Source organism: Narcine bancroftii, chromosome 3 (genome assembly GCF_036971445.1).
Source record: "Narcine bancroftii isolate sNarBan1 chromosome 3, sNarBan1.hap1, whole genome shotgun sequence".
NCBI lineage: Eukaryota > Metazoa > Chordata > Chondrichthyes > Torpediniformes > Narcinidae > Narcine > Narcine bancroftii.
Genome location: NC_091471.1, coordinates 2,305,016 through 2,311,498, shown reverse-complemented (window position 1 = coordinate 2,311,498; position 6,483 = coordinate 2,305,016).

Below are 6,483 nucleotides of genomic sequence, written 5' to 3'. Positions count from 1 at the left end.
GGTGTGATTACTGGGCAAAAGGTGCTGGCTGGAAACATTTTTTAAACTGCAGGGGGAAATTGACTCATTAAATTGCAAACCCGGTGATTTAAGGAGGGGATCTCACCCCGCAAGACCGTGTCGCACTCACTGGAAGTCCTGCCAGATGTTCAGATGCTGGTTGCCCGGTGACACACGCGCTATCACCAGAATGAGCAGATCGGCAATTTTCCTGTTCAAATCACCTGTCGACATGACCTAGGTAAGTTTAACTGACTGAGGTAGGTTTGGGACCCAGTTGGACCCTTTCAAACTGCCGCATAACTGGGATGTTAACCATGCAAATTGCCTGGTTAACCCCATTTTATATGGCAGTTAAAAAAAAAGTTCTGGTCACCTCATCACAGGAAGGATGAGGAAGCTATGGAGAGGGTGCAGAGGAGATTCACCAGGATGTTGGCTGGATCAGAGAACGTCATATGAAGCAAGGTTGCTAGACCTTTTCTCTGGAGCAAAGGATGAGGTGAATTTGGATCTTGACTTGGGATTGTGTGAACAAGCTATAAGTGAGGGTGGACCAAGCAAGTTTCAAGCAGATAAATCTTCATTGGGATTGGTAAGTCTTTTGGATCTCTCCATTGGCCAATGGAATCCATCCAGTAAAGAGGGGAAGCACAATCAGAGAGGTCAGTGTGTGAGTGGCTCAGGTTAGGAGTGGAATTTTGAGGCTTTAATGTGAGATGTTTCAATAAAGAGGAAACCTATTCGAGGTCAAAAAAGATTCAGCAGGTAGCCAGAGGTAAGGGCAGGTTTTATTTATTTATTTTTCCTCTAGTCAGGGCAGGGGAACGTGTAGAATGTGGGTTGTCAGGGAAGCCGGCAATATCAATGATGACTTCATCAGCGAGAAGTGCATCCAGCTGCAGCTCCTAACAAGCCGAGTTAAGGACTTGGATGAACTCCGGATCATTCAGGAAGCAGAGGGGGTGATAGACAGGAGTTACAGGGACACTTACACCAAGGAGGCAGGAGGATAGATGGGTGACAGGAGGGAAAGGCAGGCAGTGTAGGGCACCCCTGTGGCCATCCCCCTTAATTACACATACCATTTTGGATACCATTGGGGGGTGGGTAAGACCCACCACGGACAAGCTATAGCTGAAACCTCACCATCCCACCCTCACCCCATGGCTGGAACCCCACGTCACACCCCACTCCACAGCTGGAGTCCAGTCCTGTGCCTAAGAAGGGAAGAGAGAAGAGGCGAGCTGTAGTGATAGGGGATGCCATAGTTATGGGAACAGATAAGAGGTTCTGTGGAAGAGATCGAGTATCCTGGATGGGTTGTTGCCTCCCTGGTGTCAGAGTCTGAGATATCTCAGATAGAGTTCACGGCATTCTCAAGGTGAGCAGTCAGAAGTCGTGGTCTATGGAGGGACCATGTTGTGGGTTGGAAAGATGAGGAGGTCCTGAAAGGAGAGTTCAAGGAGTTAGGGGTTAGGTTGAAGGACAGGATCCCCAGTCCAACAGAGGTGCACCAAAGAAGAGGTACAAGGACTGCCTAAAGAAATCTCCTGGTGCCTGCCACATTGACCCCCGCCAGTGGGCTGATATCGCCTCAAACCGTGCATCTTGGCGCCTCACAGTTTGGCGGGCAGCAACCTCCTTTGAAGAAGATCGCAGAGCCCACCTCACTGACAAAAGGCAAAGGAGGAAAAACCCAACACCCAACCCCAACCAACCAATTTTCCCTTGCAACCGCATCTGACTGTCCCGCATCGGACTTGTCAGTCACCAACGAGCCTGCAGCTGACGTGGACATTACCCCTCCATAAATCTTCGTCTGCAAAGCCAAGCCAAAGAAAATAAAGCAAGAATAATGTCTGATCATTCCCCATTATGAATGGATTGGATTTTTATAAAAAACAGCAATTAGTATGTAGATGGAGATTAAATTCTGTTATTAAAAAGGAAAGATTTTCATGATTTCATAAGTCAACATATTAAACTGTTTTGTGATATTAATTTACAATCGATGGATGTTGTTTGGGATACATTAAAAGCATATTTGAGAGAACAAATAATAAGTTTTACTTCAAAAATTAAAAAGGCGTGGCGGCACACCATTAGGCAGGAGAACCGGCCCCGCATGTCACGCGGGGCAGCCGACCAAAGTGGCACCGTTGGGGGTTTCTTCCCGACCTCAGCATCGGGCTTAGAAGCCTGCAGTGTGCGGCCCACGTGACACTCTGACGACGTCAGGGCCCACGGCGCGGTTCTCAGCCAGGTCCGGGCTGGGAGTACAAGACCAGCCAGGCAGACCCCAATAAATCAGTTTTACTCACTGAACTCAACCCGTCTGGTTGTGCGATCCTTCAGTGAGCAGAATAGCTGCCGCTACATTGGTGACCCCGACAAGTTCAAATGTCTTTGAATCCAATATGAACGACTTCGATCAACGCTACAACCATCAAGCTTCCTGACTTCTGGGTTCAGGAGCCTGAGACCTGGTTCAGCCACACAGAAGCTCAGTTTCACCTCCGCCAGATTTAATCAGATATGACCAAGTTTTATCATGTGGTCGCCACCCTGGACCAGACCACTGCCAAACGAGTGCTGCTCCTCGTTCAGCACCCACCCGCAGAAGTACGGGACCATCAAGCAGGTGCTTACCGGCTCCCTCGGCCCCTCCAGGCGCCAGCGTGCTGCTCGATTGACTCATAACCTACTTAAGCCCCTCTAATTCTAAGTGCACATGTGTGTAATGTGTATCTAGGTTTAAATGTTATTTGGTTCCGTCCAACCTCACGCTTTACAGGCAATTCTTCTACTGTGGACAGAAGTTAGCATTAATTAAGTTCACCAGGTGCTTAATAAGGAGGGTTCTAATTGGTTTTTAGTTTTTATTCCAGGAGAGCCACTCCAGTGTTTTCATGATGAAACTTTCCCCCTTTCAGGGTTCTCCAGATGATAACCTTTCTTTCGGGTCATCAGAGTTCCTTCTGCATGTCCTATTCCAAGGGAAACATTGGCCAGCCAGTCTTCTCTCCGTTGACCAGGCCAGCTTGTCTCCTCACTCCTTCCAAAGCTTGTTCTGCTCCTGCCTGGAAATATCACATCCTCTTCCAGACAGCAAACTGTTTCAAACTGCTCGATGTTGCTATTGTTAGGTTCGATACAGATTACAGGAAGGTTAATTCAGTAACTAACAGTTCCATCTGGTTTTGGTACCAGAATATAATCTGAGTTCAAAGGTCTAATAATATCTCAACATATTTTCCACCTCCTGATCCATGATTTTACTCCTCTGAAGGTTTATTCTATATGCGGGGCTGTTTTATGAGATTTGCTTCTCCTACATCATGATAAATCACTGATGTCCTTTTTGGAACATTAGGGAAAAAAATTTATGTATTTCAGAATTAATTCTTTCAACTGCATCTGCCCTTGTAACTTAAGATGGCCCAACTTTTCTTCAAAATTTTCCAAAATTGCTAAATTAGACAGATGCACAGGAACCATGGTTTAAGGTTACCCTCAAGATTCTGTTTCCAAAATCTTATGATCCACAACTTCCTCAACCTTGTCAACAGCCAACATAGGAGAGTCGGCCAACAAAGGCCCATCGAGCCTGCTCTGCCATTCAATACGATCATGGCTGATCTAATTTATGACCCAACTCCACCTACCTGCCTTCTCCCCATATCCCCTAATTCCTCTATCATGTAAAAATTTATCTAACTGAATTTTAAATATGTTTAATGAGGCAGCCTCAACCACTTCCCTGGTTAGAGAATTCCAAACATTCACTACTCTCTGGGAAAAACTATTTTTCCTTATCTCTGTCCTAAATCTACTCCCCCGAATCTTGAGACTGTGTCCTCTCATTTTAGTTTCCCCGGCCAGCTCAAAAAACCTTCCTACATCTATCCTATCCATACCCTTCATAATCCTATGTTTCTATAAGATCGCCTCTCATTCTTCTGAACTCGAGTGAATACAATCCTAGACGATTTAATCTTTCATCCTAAGTCAACCCCTTCATCCCAGGGATCAACCTAGTAAACCTCCTCTGGACCGTCTCCAAAGTCAGTATATCCTTCCTCAAATATGGAGACCAGAACTGGACTCAGTACTCCAGGTGCAGTCTCACCAGTACCTTATACAGTTGCAACATGACCTCCCTACTCCTGATTTCAATTCCTCTAGCGATGAAGGCCAACATTCCATTTGCCTTCTTAATAACCTGCTGCACCTGCAACCTAACTTTTTGGGATTCATGCACAAGCCCTCCCAAGTCCCTCTGCACAACCGCATGCTGTAGTTTTTCACCCTTTAAATAATAATCAGCTTTTATTTTTCTTGCCAAAGTGGATCACCTCACACTTACTAACATTGTACTCCATCTGCCAGACCTTTGCCCACTCATCCAGCTTAACTCTCTCCCTCTGCAGACTCTCCACATCCTCATTACAATTTGCTCTTCCACTCAATTTGGTGTCATCCGCAAACTTGGCTCCACCACATTTTGTCCCCTCCTCCAAGTCATCAATGTAAATGATGAACAGTTGTGGGCCTAACACCGACCCCTGCGGCACCCCACTTACCACTCTCTGCCCACCTGAAAAACTCCCATTTATCCCGACTCTCTACCTCCTGTCAGACAACCAATTTCCAATCCAGGCCAATAGACTTCCCCGGACTCCACTTTCCTGTAACTTACTGAAAAGTCTCTTGTGCGGCACCTTATCAAACGCTTTCTGGAAATCCAAATAGACAACATCAACCTGTTCCCCTCTATCCACAGCACCCATTATATCCTCAAAGAATCCTAACGTTTGTCAAACAAGATCTTCCCTTTCTAAAACCATGCTGCATCTGCCTGATTGAACCCTTACGTTCCAAAAGTTTCACTATTTCATCTTTAATGACAGCTTCAAGCATTTTTCCAACTACAGATGTCAAGCTAATTGGCCGATAATTTCCAGTCTTCTGCCTATATCCCTTCTTATAAAGTGACGTGACACTTGCTGTCTTCTAGTCTGTCGGGACCTGCCCAGAGTCCAAGGAATTTTGGTCTTTGACCACCAATGCATCAACTATAACCTGCCATTTCCTTCAGAACCCTTGGATGCATATTATCAGGACCAGGTGATTTGTCTGGCTTTAGTCCCATTAGTTTCTCCATCACTACTTCCTTTGTAACAAATATTTTATCAAGGCCCTCCCCGACATTCGCATCCTTAACTCCCCACTTGGGCATGCTGGACGTGTCTTCCACCGTGAAGACTGACAAAATGTTTGTTCAATGCCTCGGCCATTTCCTAATTTTTTTGCTGCCAGTTTTCCTTTCTCATCCTCCAAGGGTCCTATGTTAACTCTGGCCACCCTCTTCCATTTTATATATTTATAAAATTTTTTGCTTTCTGTTTTTATATTTTGTGCCAATTTACTTTCATAATCCTTTTTTCCCATTTCTTATTACCCGTTTTGTAACCCCTTGTTGTCTCTTAAAGTTTTCCCAATCTTCCAGTTTCCCACTGCTCTTTGCAGCTTTGTACACCTGCGCCTTCAATTTTATACTCTCCTTTATTAACCACGGTTGATTTTTCCCTCTCTTGCTGCCCTTTTTCCTGACCGGAATATATTTTTGTTGAGCATTACCAAATATTTCTTTGAAAATCTTCCACTGTTCCATCAATGAGCTTGAGCTCCCAGTCCACTCTGCCCAATTCCTCCCTCATCCTATGGGAGTCACCCCTGTTTAAGGATAATATATTAATTTTAGATCTAACTATGTCCCCTTCCATCTGAATGAGAAATTCAATCATACTATGAGCACTATTTCCCAGATGGTCTCTATACATCATTTACTCATTGCACAACACCAGATCCAGGAGAGCATTTTTTCTTGTGGGTTCCTTAACCTGCTGCTCAAGAAAGCTATCGCGGATGCATTCTATGAAGTCCTCTTCCAGACTCCCACGACCAACTTGATTTTCCCAATCTATGACGACTGCTGTATCATTATTACATGCCTCACTTATCTATTTTTTTCCTGTGCCACTAAACTATTGTTTGGTGGGCGATAGATAACACCCACCAATAATTTTTTCCCTTTCTTATTCTTTATCTCTACCCAAATGGACTCAACATTATGCACTTTAGATCTTATACCATCCCTCACTACTGCCTGGAGCTCCTCTTTGATTAACAGTGCAACTCCACCTCTATTACCATCCTGTCTATCTCTTTGCACCACCTGATACCCTTGAAAGTTTAATTCCCACTTAGGGTCACCTTGTAGCCATGTTTCCGTGATGGCGACCCAATCATAGACATGGGTACCGATTTGGGCCTCAAGTTCACTAACCTTATTTCTAACACCTCTGATACAGACTGTTCTCCACTATCTTTATTCTCATACTGTTTTAACATATTTATGTGACAAACCTGAGTTTTATTCCTTCTATCTGGAGTGTTAATAACAGTTAACATCATTCA